General features: G+C 36.7%; 2 protein-coding genes across 6 annotated transcripts in view; one reads left to right on the top strand and one right to left on the bottom strand.

Moving 5' to 3' along the window:
- Positions 1–405, bottom strand: part of LOC138912018 (uncharacterized) — an 84,733-nt gene extending 84,328 nt beyond the window's left edge. The window contains exon 1 of the mRNA XM_070211744.1: positions 389–405. The gene's annotated coding sequence lies outside the window, so the exon portion shown is untranslated. The remainder of the gene's footprint in view (positions 1–388) is intronic.
- Fas3 (fasciclin 3) overlaps positions 1–17,784 on the top strand; it is an 81,728-nt gene that overhangs the window by 44,636 nt on the left and 19,308 nt on the right. The gene's annotated exons all lie outside the window — the stretch shown is intronic.

Genomic DNA, 17,784 nt, shown 5'->3' with positions numbered 1-17,784 from the left:
TTGCCAGTGTCATCTGTCAATATTGATTTAAAATCAATTCATCTCCCGTTGCGCCAATGTCTGATTTCCTACGGTCCGAGCGCACAGCTTGAGGTTTTCATTAGCCGGGAGAATTTTTCACCAAATTCCCCCCTTTAAGCGCTCAAATTTGCCGCCTCTGGCGTTTAAAAAGTTTGGAAAGCTTCGCATTACGTGCACAAGAAAAAGGCAATGCTTTAAAATACATTGTAGCTTACAACATAATTTAATAATGGGATGGGTAGTCTCATTGATTTCACATGATAAATATTATTAGATACTAATAAAACAACTTTACATTTTATAATAGTAAAATAAATTGTTAGATCTCTATTTTCTATATTAAAAAGTTATCGCAGAAATTGCTTACCGTCTTTAAAAAATTTCTAAAGTCTCACGTTACAAGCTCAAACGATCCAGACGAATGCCTCTTGAATTAATCAAATTTAGAGCCACGACGACGCACCTAAAAGGAAAATGTAGAAAAAGTAATTCATGTGTAGGACGGTGGAGCGATGACGATGGCCAATCCCTCATTCTCGATGTTCATGACACTTGTCCATCAGTTGGGCAAACAAAACGGGTGGAGGCGTCATTTGAGACGTGCTCGCTCCACCCAAAACGACAGCGATGACGATTACATGGTGAAACTACTGAAACTACAGAAACTAAAAAAGCGAACCAACCACCCACCAATCCTACGCCCCTGACACGAGTTCAATGCTCCTTTGCAAATATGCAAATTCCTACTCGATGCGATTCAACTCTTTTTTTTCGCCCCCTTTTTTATATTTGGTACGCGCGCACGCACAGGCAACTTGAAAAGCGGCTTAAAGTCATTCGACGGCCTTGTTATTTAAGAATTACTGGGTAAAAATAATGTTAACTTCGGTCTTACACATGCAAGGACCCACTCGTAATGCAAACGAGTAGAAAATGCGCTTTTCACTGGGGATTCCGGGCCCTCTGACTCCTCATTTCAATTGCATTCAACGACGCTTAACATTTTCACTACCAAAATGAATTGCACACACACAACGCACTCATATCAATAAATTTTCGCACAACAAAAGGAGGCGGGAAAAGGGCTTTCCACTACCGGGGGAAAAGCTCTGAATGACATGAGGACTACAAGGCCTTGGACAGCATGGAAAATATTTTATTAAATGCATTCGCCATTGAGCACCGAAAAATAAATGAAAAACGAAAATGTGTGCTGCTTGTGAAAATTACATGGCAGTATTAAGCGAAGGCGAGTGTAATTCTTTTCTTTGTCCACTCACATTTTTTGTTTGCGGCCTGTCGGTATGGAAAAGCTTTTCATAATTGGTTTTTGATTTAACAAATTTACAATTCAATTGAGTGCAAATTTTATTTGCATTTTAATCGCTGGCATATCAAATAAATAAAATTATATTAAAGTCACTGGCGGTCTTAGTAAACTTTTGTTGCAACACGATAAAACCAATAAATATATTCGATACATTTTAACCGCAACTCTAAATCTGATTAGGCTTATTTTCCCTTTATTCAATAAAAATGGAAATTAGGACAAGGCACTTGCCACTTTTTGGGGCCACGTCGCAGGAGAGTTCCTGAAAAATCCTTTAAATTATTTAACGCAAAATCCTTTTGTCTGCATGTATTTGCATTCCACAAAATAGTCGAAACAAATTTTGACAAATATCACCACAAAGTTTTCTGACAATAACAGAAAATGACAATTATAAAGCAAATTGTGGGCAAAAGTAAATGAAATTAGTTTACTGGTTTATGGGCCTAATTCAAATGCAAAATGCCTACACACAAAACTTTCGTCACACATGTTGGCCATAAAATTTGCATACACACAACTACAACCCTTTATGACTTATAGAGAGGCCCCAAAAATGTAATCAACATTCGCCAAATGTACCATGTGAATTTAAATTTGCGATTTAATTAAATCAAAGCATAAATTGCCAAAACTTTAAGTGTGGTCGGGGGCATATGATGGCCTCAAGGAAAATGAGTTTGTTCGGGTTCTGTGTTAAGAAAGATATGCACGTGTTGTTCTTACAAATGAGTTTCCATTAAACGCAGACAATTGGAAATTAAATTTTAATAACTGTCGGTGCGTGTTTGTTGACATTTTGATTATCCATTAGATAACTCAATAAGGAGAGAAGCCATTTTCTTGAATGATTGTTAATTACTTGGAGACTTTTGTGGACTACTATTAGCAGTAAACTATATTTGCATAAATCTATTAACATTGGTTTGGTTGTAAAAGCATTTCAAAATGGAATAAATATTTAAGCTACGTATTCGTTTTTACCTTGAATATAAACAATTTTAAAACCCATACTTTTAGCAACATAAATAAAGCACAAAAGGCTTTTGTGTATATTTCCAAATCTCCTTTGTAATTTTAACTAATTTTCTGTCAAGTTTCGTAATAAATAAATACGGAAACACAGCTTAGGCGGTGCCTTAAGTCTTTTTGAAAGACAATTTAGCCCAAGTTGTTGCCACCTTAATTCACTTAGATGAAGAAACTTGTAAAAATATTTCCTCATGAAAATGCTAAGACAGCAACAAAATGTAAACTAATTTTAGTTGAGTGACAAAAACCGGAGCCGTGGAAAGGGATGGGGTAAAGGTGAAATCTGCATGTGCAAAATACACACACACACATGTGCGGGCAATTTCGGGGTGACAGACATTTTAAAGTTTTGCGTCTCTAATTAAATTAAGCAAGAGGCCAACTAGAAAAGTTTCGCAACACCTGTGGCAGCACCTCTCTGACCTAACTCTCTTTAGGAGAATCCCCTGAAAATTCAGCCACCACTTAAGGACCCTTTCACCACCTGTTTTCGTATGGGTTCTGGGCACTCATTTTACTTGAATAATTACAAAAGTTGTCTTGTCCAAAGAAAAAGAGATTTATGTGCCTCTAGAGCTGAACTTTGACGAATTTTCTCTATATTTTCTTTTAGTTTTTTTAATGTTCATTTAATATTTCATAAAAACGCTAAAAAATTAAAAAAAAAAAGTGTTTATCAGAACTTAAATTAAATACAAACTTTCAGACTTTGATTAAGGCCAAATTTTTTGTTTATCAAACTCCTTCCCCCGATTGAATCGACTGCACCGAAGTTGCTGCAACATTAATGTCCCTGCAACATTGGGCTTAGAAACATTGTTTGGGGGTGGAAATCACCCATCACAAATGTTGACAAACTTTTTGCGAATTGCAGCCAATAGCAAGCTAAGCTATCGGGATCTTTTAGCCCGATGATGTTTACTTTCTGCGATGATGATGTGGATGATTTTGATGAGGAAGTGGGGTAGACAGCGGCAGATTGTTCACCCCGAAAAGCCGCAGGAAACACAATGGCCATCACAGGTTTCTGTGGCCCTCAGCGGTAGAAGTAAGCGCAATTTGGTAAGCGAAAATTTCATTAGAGCTGGCGAAATTTAATAAACCCATAGCGACATCGTGAGGAGGGCAGAAATGGCAGCACAGTAAACATCAGCTTGAGGTGAACATCAACCCCGGGGTTAGAAACTTGCCATGTCCGCACCTTATCAAATAAAAAAAAGGGAAATGGAGGAAAAAACGTTCAGCAGTGAAAATTTAATTTTTCCAGCATATGGGTTGAGATGGTCGTCCTCAAAAAGGGGGATATAAAATACATATCTCTAAAATTGTTCATGGTACAGCATGTTTCGGGTAAATGCTTGGCATATTTTTGCGTTCCATTTGCATAGAGGTCATAGGTCACACATTTCTCTCACACGGCGGGGCGGCGACCATTTTTGATTTATTCGACGCGCCCCGACACACAAACACAAAATGGAAATTTATTGGTTGCACAGCACCATTTTCCGCAAAAAAGGTAAACCAGAACCAAAAAAAACTCAAGCTTTACTTTGTGGATTTTTAAAATGGTGGTTTAGACGGGGTGGCTCAAAACACCGATGATGTAGGTTAGAAACACATAAGCTTAGCGTAAGCTGAGGCTAATGAATGGCTCAGATATCGATGTTGGCCTGGTACGAAGGATTACCATATAATGACCGCTTAAAATGGCAAAATGTTTTCTGTGGCGGTATTAAAAATATTCGTACTATTGGTCGTGGCAAATAAAAGCCAACATTTTTTATGACATCACAAAAAATTAACCACTTCTTCCTAAAATAACACCAAAAAAAACATGTGTAACACATATTAATTATGTCAAATTAGTTACACAAATATTTTAGAGGCGTAACTAAAATCAATTATAAATTTAGCAAATTCCTCTGCGAAACGAATTCCCGTAAATCACTTTATGCGGTTGGGAGCCTGTTAAAATTTGTCAATCAATTGTTCGTGCTCAACACTTCAATCAAAAACAAAAGAACCCCGGGGCACTAAATACCACCTCACGCTTTAACCCCTTTTCCACTCGCTTAACCCCCCGCTGGGCATCCTGTCAACTGCCGTTCAATAGCTATTTAAAATTCTATTCGCTTTAGTTGGCAATCAAACTATCCGAATAGATTTCAATGTTTTACCCGCAACAATTCGGAGTTCTCATATGTGTGAGTTTAAATATTTGAGAGAGAGATAGAAATTTAGTAAAAATCCTGTGGCCAGGCGCAAATATTTTATCTAACGGTGACTTCATTAATTTGGTAGTGCAAAATGTGTAAAATAAATACGTGGAAAATGCTCTCATATTTTGTGAAAATATTTGCGGTCTTCGTTTGCCCAGTTTTTGGCTTCAATTGCAAATAAACGTAATTTGTAATGAAAATCAACCCGAAAACGCCGGCGCGCCGGCAGGAAAAGCAGACATGAGTAGTTGACTGTGGGGCTCCATTCGGGCCACGGTTTGTGGCATTGTTGGCATTCCCCATTTTCCAGCTCTTCCTTTTGTTGCTGATACCTTTCTCTGGCCCTTTTTTTATTTTTCTGCATATGAAATATTTCATGATGGCACTTTAAAGCTCTGTGTGTATAAGGTGTACTCGCTATGGCGACGGAAGGGCAATAAAAATTCCGCAATGGCGTTAGCTTTGCATTTATACTGGCACAACAAAAAGCCGCCAGAACTGTCGCACATTCCCTTTATTTTATTTAGTTTGTTTTGCAATAAAATAAAATTAAAAGCATAGAATATTTTTTGCACTATTTACTTCTCTATTTATGCTACAGCCAGGAGATCTCCCTTTCTGTTTCTGTTTCAGTAACTCTATGAAATTGTATTACTGCACGCGATTCCCCTGAAAGCCATTAACCCAAAACAAACCCGAAAAAAGAGGAGTAGCTGTATCTCTATATCTCCCTTAAGCCGCAAAAGTTTTTGTTGGTAGGAGGTGATGGGCAAAAATGTTTTGGCCCCACAGTAATTAGTGTAATAAGCCGAGATGTATGACCCATCGGTGTGTTTGCGCACATATGCGGCTTTGTGGGTTTTCCGAATAAATATCCTCACATCTTTTGTCGAAGTCTAGCCACTTTTTTGCGAGCTAGCTTGTATTTTTCTTATCCAATTCTAATTCACTTTTTTGTTAATGGAAATTATGAAACTAATTTATTATTTTTTATTTACTTTCAGGTAATATTATACTCCAGCGCTGAGCTCTGATGGTGGTAAAACTTCAAAGAAGTTTCGTGAGTACGAAATTGCATTTTGAACAATAAAAAGTCCCTTCAAAGGGCCCAAACTATAAATATCGGGGAAGGGCAGACCATAACGAATTAGTTCAATTAATAGGCAATCAGCAAGTGCCATGGCCCCCCATCCTAACCCTCTGAAGCCGACGCGACTTCAACGCACACACATCTACGTCAAAGGGCCTCTTGTGGTCTTTGCTCCTTCATACAAAAAAGTTAAAATGCAAATACAATTTGCCACTTTAAATCTACATAAATTGAAGTGTGGAAGGGGTAAAGAAAAGAGGGGAGAAGAGCCATTGAAGAGGCTCTTCAAACAGTTCACAATAAACCAGAGAAAAGTGTGGGGAAAAACCCCAGTTTCAAGAGTGTTCCTTGTGGAAAGGAAAATCAATGAACAAGATAAACGTTTACTAAATATGAGTACCATTTTTTGGTTTTTCTGCAAAATGAAAGTGTGGCTGAAGCGACTGGGTAAAGGCTTCTGTGGATAAAAACTCTGAGACTAAAAGGTAGTTGTAAAATAAAAAATATGGGACCGAAGTGAAGTTGTTCAACCGGGATAAGACACTCAACTAAGGCCTAGAAAAGAGGAACTTGCGATAACAAGTGTAATTTTTTTGATGATGCAATCGATAAAGGTATAAAATGATCAGCTGAATTAAAATTCTTACTCTTTGTTATAATGTATGTAATGTAATGTAATACATATTTTCCCTAAATTACTTGCCAAAACAGATTTGTTTGCATTCTTATAATCCCATTTCCTGAACCTTTCAATCATTTTATTTTGCCAGCTGCTGGCTGACTTTTCTATGCTGTGAAATAAAAAAATTGCACTCCCGACGGTAATTACCCAGACAACACAGACAGAAGCAATCGCGGACCATAATAAATTCATAATTGACAGGGGCTCGACGGATGCCTGCCCTTCCAAGTAGTTACCCCCCTTTGTGGACTCTGTTTGACAAATGTCCTGACGCCTGGCGAATTTCACGCATAAACAGGCTGTTTCCTCTGCCACTTCCTTCACTTCCTCATCCTGTTTATCCACTCCACTTCTACGCCTCTCCAACGGCACTTCCGGCAAGCCCGGAGAGGGTTATTTTCCGGAACCCTTTCGGGTAATTGCAAAAACTATTAAGCCAAATTATGGGTTTTACTTTACGCCGGAGGCAACCCCTTTTTATTCTGCACTTGAGAATTAGAAGTGCCGTGAAAATCAAGAGCACGCCAAATTATTATATAGATTTAACCCCGCTCAATTCCCAAATATAATATTTGCAGATCCCGTGGAATGGGACTAAATAATACATGTGCATGTGTGCATAAAAAGAGGTTAATATTTGTTTGCCTGCCCACGTTCGCACAGTGAATAATCCGACTGGATCTCGAAACCTGGGGAATTCCCCTGGCGCTCTTTAAATGGCCCATAAAAAATTTCCAAAAAAATAGGCAAAAAACCAGGGGGAAAAACCAGTACAAAATTTGTGGCGCCAATTGATGCACAACAACAGGAGTCATAAAAGAAAAACTCGAACAATTTTACCCCAAATACACACTCAGAAAATGAATCGCCCTGAATTTTAGAAAATCGCCTATGGATTTGCTTCACTGGCGATTTTTTTCTTTAAAATAAAAAAATTTTCTACTGGTAAAGAAAATTTTCTTCCAATTAATCAAAATTCATTAAATTCAAGAAATATTCCAGAAATATAGAAAAAAATCGCCAGTAAAGCAAATCCATAGGCGATTTTCTAAAATTTTTTTTTGAGTGCACTACAAATGCGGAAATGTGGGCGGGAAAAAATGAAAAGTCATTTTCACATATTTGTGGAGCTAACGAAACATTTTTCACTTTCGGCTAGTTCGGTTTGGTTTTTGTTCAGCCTGGGCTCATTTTTTTTGCCGTGAAGCTCATCGACTGATATATAATTTAAGCGACCGTATTTAAGGGGAATTATTGGCTGCGAATTATTCAATGGGTCAGCGGGAGGTAAAAAGGTGAATGATTGTGAGCTTTCGATTTGAAAGCTACCAAATTGCCATTCTACATAAATTGATTTCAATAAAATGTTGCTTCATATATTGCAAAACGGAAAACTATAATTTATGGAAAATACTGACCAGTAGCTAAAATTGAATAGTTGAGGGACCAGTATTTTGTGAGATTTTCAGCCTCCGATTTTTTTTTTGATTATTAAACTATGTTAAAAATGACAAAGATTACCTTGGAAAATCTATCCTGTATCTATCTGTACTGATTAATACATTTTCTACCTTTCCCCTCTTTTTGCATCACTACATCTTTTTTCCGTTTCAGTACCGAAACCATCCCAAAAAGATAAATTGCAGTGGATTCAGTCATAAATTAAAATATAGCATTTTTTGCTATTGTAAATCTAGCGAACATCCTCAGTTGAACGCCTCTAAAGTATTTCCAAATTGAAATTCCTTGAACGCATACATGTACATTTTTTTTCCAACTGCCAACCCAACGGGTCTTATGGCCTGTTCACTGAAATTTTAATAACTCAATTACGCACACATTTGAATTCATTAGCGCACAAACACCCGAAAGGGGCAACATCAGGAGGGATAGGAAGGATGTTAAGGGTAGCCAGGAGGCAGCAACAAATATATACAATCAAATGTATATAAATCAAATTTAGCGCCGAAATGGCGTTGAGAACCGGGGGTTCCTTTTTATTTCCTATTCCAAAAAGGACCGCAGGGGTGCAGGCAAAAATTCGTATATAGAATTTGGAAAATTATTACCTCTGCAAGAAAGAAAAGAAAAACTAATAACCATGTACGGATTTAATAATAAATCAAGGACGAGAGGGAGAGTGAGGAATTTATATGAAACAGGAAGCGGAAGGAGGGACTCATGGCACATTCTAAATCCGCATTTCAAATAGACAAATGAACGTACGAACAGTAGCTTGCATATAACAATGGCCATTAGCCGGAATTATTCCTCGCACTCGCAGGACGGACATTTATCATACGTATTGCACAATGCTTTCCAAACTGGCAGTTACATATGTTCCATTGTGGTGCTCTACGCATTTCATTCACAAGAGTTCGAGATCTGCCGAAAAACCCCAGACAATGATCTCGAATTGGGTATGCGTTGGTTTTTTTCGGTCAGTCTTACAAATTCAGGTAGCAAAATCGATGTATAATCCTCTTTTTCGACTAGTTTCCAAGTGGGATTTTCTACCCTCCGATCCTCTCGTTAGGTGGGATTAGCAAACTCAGCTTGACTGTTATTGTTGTTATTTTTTTGCATTCACTGTTCAATGAATCGAAATTGGGTTGTTCGAGGCGATAATTGACAGCTCAATTGGCGGGGTGGGTCTGGGCTTATGAGGTCACTTAAAGGTCATTCGAGGGTTTATCGCTGCCCATGGAGTGGCAAAAAGTGAAACAATCTTTACTTTTTTTGCCAAATTTCATTAAATTTTATTATTCAACTGGCTAGAGCATAAATGTATATTTTTAACTTAAAGCGACAGGATATAATAAAGAATAATTTTGTATTTATTTATGTGATGATATGGAGTCGAATATAACAAATAAAAAATACCCTTTTCATCTTTTTTAATTTAGTATCTAGTAATAAATAAGTTACTAGTTCTTTATTAGTGGACACACAACTCCTAGAGTTCAATTAATTAGAACTATGCGATTTATCCGCTCAGTCATGCATTAAAACAATTTATTGCATAATGTATATAATCAACTTACGAACAATGGACTCGAAAATTAAGTCGCAAACCAACTGTACAAGAAACTAATCTCATTAACACTTCACTTAATTTATCCTCTATTGTGGGCTTATTTTAATGCCGCCCACTTTGCAGCCCACGCGTTTAATCAAATTTCGAAATTTTCAACAATTGCCAAAAGAGGCCGCGCAAATGTTCAAATTTTGCACTGCGCTACTGCCAAACCATTTAAAGTCATTAACTGTCATTGTGGAAATGTAATTGAAACTGAAACTGAGCACAAAGTGCAGGCTCAGACAAACATTAGCTAAAATGCAATTTTAACACTGGTGAGTAGGAGAGGAAGGCAGATTGTTTCAAAGTTGGATGCAGACAGCACCTGTTTGCATTTTTCCTTTTTTTTTATTTTTTTTTCTTTCGCCCGCCACAACAGCTGACACTTTTCCAGCTATTTCGCCTCAGGTAACGGAGAAGAGAAAAACTTTTCCCTGCCATTGTTGTGGCTGTTAAATCCAACCCGTAAGTAGCCGAAAACCCCCGATCTAATCCGGGCAAGAAGCCCCGAGGCCCTCTTGACGTCTCAATTTCCAAATGACCAAGCTAATCACAAAAGACCGGCAGAATGGATTTCTGCTCCTTTTTTTTTGTTTTGTTCGTTTTCCGCTTTTCCCTGATGACATAATTCGGAGCGCTCGAATATCTGCCGCCTGACTTTACACACTCTGACATAATTAGGGTGAACTACCCCCGACCACTGGCCCTTTTAAATCCCCTATCCGTGAACCCCCTTAAAATTGAATGGACACACCCCTGAACACTTGTGTGCGCAGCTGGCTGTCTTCATTTAAAAATCAAATGCCATGCGCTGCAATTGCTAAATGAAAACTTCATTTTTTTTTTGTGTGCTCTTTAATATAAAATTATGCAAATTTTCTAGAGCACGCATCCGATGAGGGAGAAAGTCGGGGGAAAATGCAGGGAAAATTGAACGCAGTGTGAAGTGGTAATATCTTAATGAAAAAGGGAAGATGAGAAGATACAACAATATATCTGATGATTTCTTAATTTAACAAGTAAATTTATAATTTAATTGATCCATTTATATTCGTTTATATAGGGTTACCTCTAAAAAAGCACTGGTAAAGTTCTAACATTAGTTCCTAAATAGAGTACCACACTATCCGCGAAGATTTACCCTCACCTCAAACGCAATAAAGTTGGGGTATTCCCTGGAAAAAACTGACATTTATTACGGCTCCATTTCCCTTTCGAAGAGTGTCATGCCCTGCATAGAAATGCAAGTCAGAAAAGTCCTGGAAAATCCACAAGGATTTGCTCGGTGATAGCTGAAAGCTTTTCCCCTTCCCCACATGGCTGAGCAGATTTCCCTTTCGGGGATTTTCCACTCCTGGTTGATTGTTGTTAAAGGTCATGAAATATGCAAACAATATACTAGCACATTGTTTGTTTCCGATCCTATCTGATTAGCTAATCGAAGCGATAAACTCTGTATAAAAATCTCGCCTGACCTGCTTTCCATTTTTAATGCCACCGAAGGTCCCTGGCTATTAGTAGATTAATAGTTCGCAGGCTTTTAGTCGAATTGCCAGTGCTGACTTTTCAATTGTCTGGTGTTTTGGCTAATGGAAGTAGCTACGGTTAAATGCTAATCACCAAATTGCCATTTGATTGATAAACTGGCAGACACCCACTCACAACCGAAAGGAAAAGCCACAAAAGCCCGAATCGGAATCGGAAACGTTTCCATAGCCTCGACCTCAACTCCGGTCCGAAACCATAATTAAATATTGCTCCCCAGTCGGGATGCAAAGACCAAACTGGTTTGGGCAATAATTACCGAAACTTGGCACGAAGCCGTACCACAATTGAGATTTGCAAGGATGGGGGCTGGAGGGCAGCAAGACTAGATTTATGCACTCGAAAAAAAAACAATTTGAAAAATTAATCGATAATAATATCTTCTAGTTACGAGAAATATATTTTAATTACATATTTAAAATATTTTAAAATATGAAAATGACACAATGTATTACATATTTTCATAAAGTCGTTTCTGAATCTGTCTATTTTTCTTTGAGTGCCCTATCGACAGGGACTGGGATAGCTCATCATCATTAACACCCGTCCTAGCAATTCTCGTCGTCAATGGCGACGGGATGGAGATCCCGACTCATTCTGCTGGTCGGCGGTCGGAGAATTGTCGCTGTGCCAGCATAATAATAAGGCGACCAGGGGAATCGATGACAACGTAAATCAATGCTCTAGCTGTAAGCGAAGGCGACTCGAAACAATCATTAATTAATGTCAATCGAATCGAATTGAAGCGAGCTGAAATGAAATTTGGCGACAAACGTTTTCCGCTCGAAATCAAAGTAAATGAGCAGGACTGCGCAGCGATTTCGGGCTCGGGAATCTGCGGGTTCTCTCAGGTATTCATTCCCGACAATCCCTTATATCCAGTTGAGATATGCAACTCGGTTTACTTCCCAACTGCCAGCCACTTTTCATTTTCCCATCAGCGCGGTGGCAAAGGAAGTCTCCAGTAAGTTCTGGGAATCGGAAACGGAAACGGAAACAGAACCGGGCTGAAAGACATGACAACAAGTTTTTGGCAGAGCGAACATCAACAAATGTCCTGCAATTAATTATCTTCTAAATGTTGGCGAAGACGAGATGAATATTTAATGGGGAGAAGCTGGAAAATAAATGTAATTGGTAAATGCTAGGAGTGAAGAAGGCAGATTTTTAAATCTTACAAAAAATTAAGTAATTCAGGAAATTACAAAAAAGTTGTACCAAAATGTGTGTTGCACACTGAAATGATAGTTAAATAAAAATTATTCCAAGCAATCGGATAAAGAAAACAATCAATATTGATAGATGGTTCTCTGCTTTTTTTAATAAATTTTAAAGAATGGCCTTTTACTTGGAGTCGAAAATGCAATCCAAGTTGGCATAAAACCGCATGGAAAACACATGCAGCCAATATTAAAATGCATTTTTAATGCACTTTTGCACTTTGTGGTTGCCTCTCCCTCAGACAACTGCAAGTTGACTTTGCTTTAATTAAAAAAAAAATGGTAAACAGAAAAGGTTTTGTAAGAGTAAACAACAAGCATACGCCCGTATGCCGGCTGACGAAACATTCACAGCCATTTATCAGGCTGTTGAATGCTCGATGTTCGATACTACTCAGCAGTGTTGTCAGCAAAAGCAGCAGCATAATTGCAATTTAATGCACTTTTATTGGAATTCAATGGGCTGCAAACGGAGGAAGCATCAACGTCATTAATTAAAAACACTTTGCCTCGCAGGCGGTGTTAAAAAATAAACTTTATTCCCCTCGTATTTATCACTCAGCCGCTCGACTAAAACAGGAAAAGCATATATACGCAGTGGGAAAACGGCCTTGAGGCATGTCAAACAAAATCATAAAATTTATTAAAACGGCGAAGCTTTTAATTAGAGAGCTACCTGGAAAATCCTGTGCGCCTATCCGCTCCCCTTCCCTGTTGCATTAAAAAGTTATTCCATCATAATAAATCTTTTGGCTTGCGCTGGGTTTGCATAATTAGCCAGCAACTCGGACAACTTAAACTCCCACCTCTGTAGACGTTTCCCGGTCATGTCATAATTATGCAAAAAGTGTGAAACTGAAGCTGTAGGAGAAAAAGTTAACTAAACAAACCTTGCCTTATTCTGTTGATGCTTTTGCTGCTGTTGGTATCCCCGGCTCAACTTTCCCAACATAATTCGTTATTTATGACTTCAATTATGTTTGCCCGTGGCCACACACACACAAACCCAAAGGTTAAATGGGCGCAGCGAGGCAAAACTTAACCCCGGCTCAAGGTATCACACTTTAACCCCTGTTGGCCCCTGGGCATCCCACACATTTGTCGTCACCTCAGTTTTCTGGCGAATGAGTGACCCCCTCTGGAGAAAATGCGAACGGCACGAAGATAACATTTTAATTACCGTTCCAACGAATGGTTCCACCTCCTTGAATATTCCTTTGATAAATTATCCAAGTAAAATAACTTGAAGGTTTCCCCAAAGGGACTTTAGAATTTTTGGACTAAGCTTGTTAGTGCATTTTTTGTAAATTAGATTAATAAAAAAAACCTTTTTCTACATATTTATATTATAAATAAAGGATCCAATATTTAACATTTATTTATTTATATATCCTATTTCCGTTCTCGGAAAATTTTACATGCTCTGTTGAAGATGTGTGTGAGACCTCTATTTGGTTGGATTATGTCAACACAGCTTATGAATTATAAATGTAAGTGGCATATAATTCCTACCGCAGGCCCAGCCAGTCTGTCAATGCATATTAATAATAAAGTAGGCCTGCATTAAATATATATTATTTTTTATTACAATATTTGCAGAGTTAATATGAAAATATTATTAATAAACTTTAATTACCAGAAGGTGCCATTTTTTTGTGCGTCTGTCATTTAAAATTTATATGGTAAGCGACAGATAAAAAAGTATTTAATAAATGAGTTTCGCCGGGCTGAAAAAAGTGTATGTAGGTATGTGAAAAATTAAAGGCGAGTTAATCGTTAGTTAAAGCGGCAAGTCGGTATAAAAGTATGGGAGCTGAAGTGGCTAACCTTGGATCAAGACAAGCCACGTCTTCTAACACTGCATTGCCGCTGCATTGGACAACTCTCAGCCTTGGGGCCGGAGTTTTGTTGGTCTGGGAAAACATGTTTCCCACTTATCTCTCACACATTTGCATGTGAATGAAAACTGAGTCACGGACGCCGACAAATGTTGCATTCAGCTGGTGTTGTTGATTCTCTGTATTTTGTGAAAAGCGCTTAGTTGCCAAACTGTTTTCAAAGTCTCTTCAACTGGGCAACAAATGCACACAGGGCAATTAAATTAAGACGAAAGGCAAACATAAGGCAAGGCAAAAAGTTGATCTTGTCAAAGTTTAAACAAAGTTTTATTTTAGCTGGAAAGTTCAGTACTCTGCCATTGTCAGCATAATATTTTATGCTTTAATTAGCAAAGCATTTCAAACGTGCCAAAAACGTTGACAAACACTTTGCAAAAAAAAAATAATTCTCTTTCGAGAATTTTGGGTCAGCCGAAGGGGACTGACTCATACTTTATCGCCACATCCGTTCAGCAGATCAACGCGAAAAGTAAACAGAAAGAAGAAACGCTTTTTGCACATAAACTTTAAAAACTTTAAGCTCAACGAGGGTTCAAAGACACATATGGGCCAGCCAACCGTTAAAACATAACCGTTAAGCTGTTACTCATGGCCAAGCAATTTCTGTTATTTGCTTATGGGCCGTTCTTTTACAAACCGAACAGATTTGGCCAAAAAAAAAATTTCACATTTTTGATTTGCCTGAAACTTTTTTTACACGTACTATTCGGAAAATAAGTAAACACGTGTATTAGGATTTGACCGAAAAAAAATTATTTTTTTAGTTAGAATTTTTTTTAATGTGCCAAAAATTGTCAAATTTGAAAAAGTACCCTCTCATTGAAAATCTGTATCTCCGGTTATATGAATCCTATTGACTTCATGTCTTTTGCATTAATTCCTCTAAAACCTCTCCTTTCAAAATAAAATTTCTAAAAAAAAAAAATTTTTAATTTCTTAAAAATAAAAACAAATTAAGATTTAAAAAAATTTTTTAACCATTGCCCCCACAAAATAAAAATTTTTTTTTTATTTTAATACTTGCGCCATGTTGTTAGTTACAATCAGTTTTTGTAAAAAGTTGGAGCCACTTTTTGTTTTTAAAATATCGAATTTGTTTTAGCAAGGCCTCGGCTTTTTTCTATGAAAAAACGTCGCAGCATGTAGATTAACTCTCTCACTCTTATCGGATCCTTATGGAATTCATGTTTTCTCATTGCTTACTAGTCCTTTAACAATTGTTAATGATTAAAAGTTAAGTTTTAAGACTTTTGACAATTTCTGAATGACAAAAAGTAAAAAGTCATTTTTTAATCAATTAAAAACTTACAATTATTTATTTAACCGTCTATTTAAAAAACAATCATTTTAAAATTTTTGTATTTATTATTTTTCTGTATTATGTAGTTTATTAAACATTTTTAAATATTTTTTTTTAATTTCTTAAAAAAATTTATAAAATTTTAAATCGTTTTATTTTTATTATATACATTTTTTTAAAAAATTAAAAAAAAAATATTAAAAAATGTTTAATAAATTACATAATACAGAAAAATAATAAATACAAAAATTTTAAAATTATTGTTTTTTAAATAGACGGTTTAATAAATAATTGTAAGTTTTTAATTGATTAAAAAATGACTTTTTACTTTTTGTCATTCAGAAATTGTCAAAAGTCTTAAAACTTAACTTTTAATCATTAACAATTGTTAAAGGACTAGTAAGCAATGAGAAAACATGAATTCCATAAGGATCCGATAAGAGTGAGAGAGTTAATCTACGTGCTGCGACGTTTTTTCATAGAAAAAAGCCGAGGCCTTGCTAAAACAAATTTGATATTTTAAAAACTAAAAGTGGCTCCAACTTTTTACAAAAACCGATTGTAACTAACAATATGGCGCCAGTATTAAAATAAAAACAAAATTTTGTTTTTGTGGGGCAATGGTTAAAAAATTTTTGTAAATCTTAATTTGTTTTTATTTTTAAGAAATTAAAAATTTTTTTTTTTTAAGAAATTTTTTTTTGGAAGGAGAGGTTTTAGAGGAATTAATGCAAAAGAATTGAAGTCAATTGGATTCATATAACCGGAGATACAAATTTTCAATGAGAGGGTACTTTTTCAAATTTGACAATTTTTTGCACACTTAAAAAAATTCTAACTAAAAAAATAATTTTTTTTCGGTCAAATCCTGATACACGTGTTTACTTATTTTCCGAATAGTACGTGTAAAAAAAGTTTCAGGCAAATCAAAAATGTGAGCCAATAAAAGGTGTTCGGTTTGTAAAAGAACCGCCCTTATGCGCAAATAAGTAAAAAAAAAGAAATTGCAAATATAAATAATAACATATTTAGCATACAAATTAGTTTTGCATATTAATTATGCAATTAAACTGTGACGCGCATATTGAACTCTACGGGCAAGAAGAAAAAGTCGAACACAAAACAGAAAAAATGACACATAAAATTTGACCGCGTTAATTGTGTGGGCAATCAAGCGTAAGGTGGGAGAAAAATATAATCATACAGAAAAAAAAATATATTAATACAAATCAGTCATCATTTACGGCTAAGCTAAAAACTGAAAGAAAAGTTTAAACTTTAAATAAATATTTTCCTTTTCCTTATTTTAAAGTTTCTCTTATTATTTGAGTACCACATTCCCTTTTAAATACCCAACAAGTTAAAGTGGCCCAATAACAAGTAACCAAAATAGCTTGGCGCTCCCCTAAGGACATGTCAACACCAATAGAAATCAATAATATATATGTATATAGGTATTCCTTCACAACACAATTGACAACAAGAATAATTAATTGATTTCGCTTGCCAGTAACATAAAATTAATGTCAGTTTCGTTAGCATTTACAAGAGGAGCTTTCCTTTTTTTTGGGGGGCGAAGGCTGCCATTCTCTGATTTCCAGCCATTTGTCAAATTTCGCATTCACCACTTTACCCTCTTTTCCCCTAAGGAAAGCCCATAAATTATGAGGCCAAAACCACAGATCAATTTATTTTGTGGCTCAAGACAGGTTCGCCATGCCTTAACATCCTGTGGAAATGTCAGCCAAAAGGAAAAACAATTAAAACCCACTCGCAGACACTTTTTATGAGCACCGGCGACGTCTAGCCTCTAAATATATATAGCGTTTCAGTTGACTTTATCTACCTTTGGCCCGGGTGCTGATTTCGGTGCTGTTTTTTGATTTGGATAAGCGAAATTTCAGGCTGTCTGCATAATTTCTCTGCGGTTTGATAAATGTCTCGCAAATCGCTGGCGACACTTGGCGGCCTTCCAGCATTTATCCTTAAAAAAAGAAGTAGGCAGCAACAACTTTGAGACAGTTTTTTGCGTATATATTAATAACTGTCATTTGGGTGGGACGCTGTCATTGTCTCGTCCTCCCCAAACACACACAATTTCTTTGATATTTTTTCACTTTACTTATGAAATTCATATGTCTCTTAAGGTTTCCCTTTCTTTATTTTTTTTTGCACATCACTTCTTTCCATAATTTAACGGGGCGTGGATCCTGGATCCTTCGCCTAGGTTTAGGTGTGGTTGCAACTTTTGGCGCGTGTATATGAAAATTATGTTAATTTATACTCCGCTTGGCTGCGTATCCTGCTGTTTCCCTCGTTCTCTAGGTGGTTTGAAGGCGGCTTCCCCGTGGGGCGTCTGCTCGGGTTA

The sequence above is a fragment of the Drosophila takahashii genome, chromosome 2L, assembly GCF_030179915.1.
Source record: "Drosophila takahashii strain IR98-3 E-12201 chromosome 2L, DtakHiC1v2, whole genome shotgun sequence".
Classification (NCBI taxonomy): domain Eukaryota; kingdom Metazoa; phylum Arthropoda; class Insecta; order Diptera; family Drosophilidae; genus Drosophila; species Drosophila takahashii.
The sequence above is the reverse complement of the archived record's forward strand: the minus strand, read 5'-3'. Positions and strand labels throughout refer to the sequence as shown.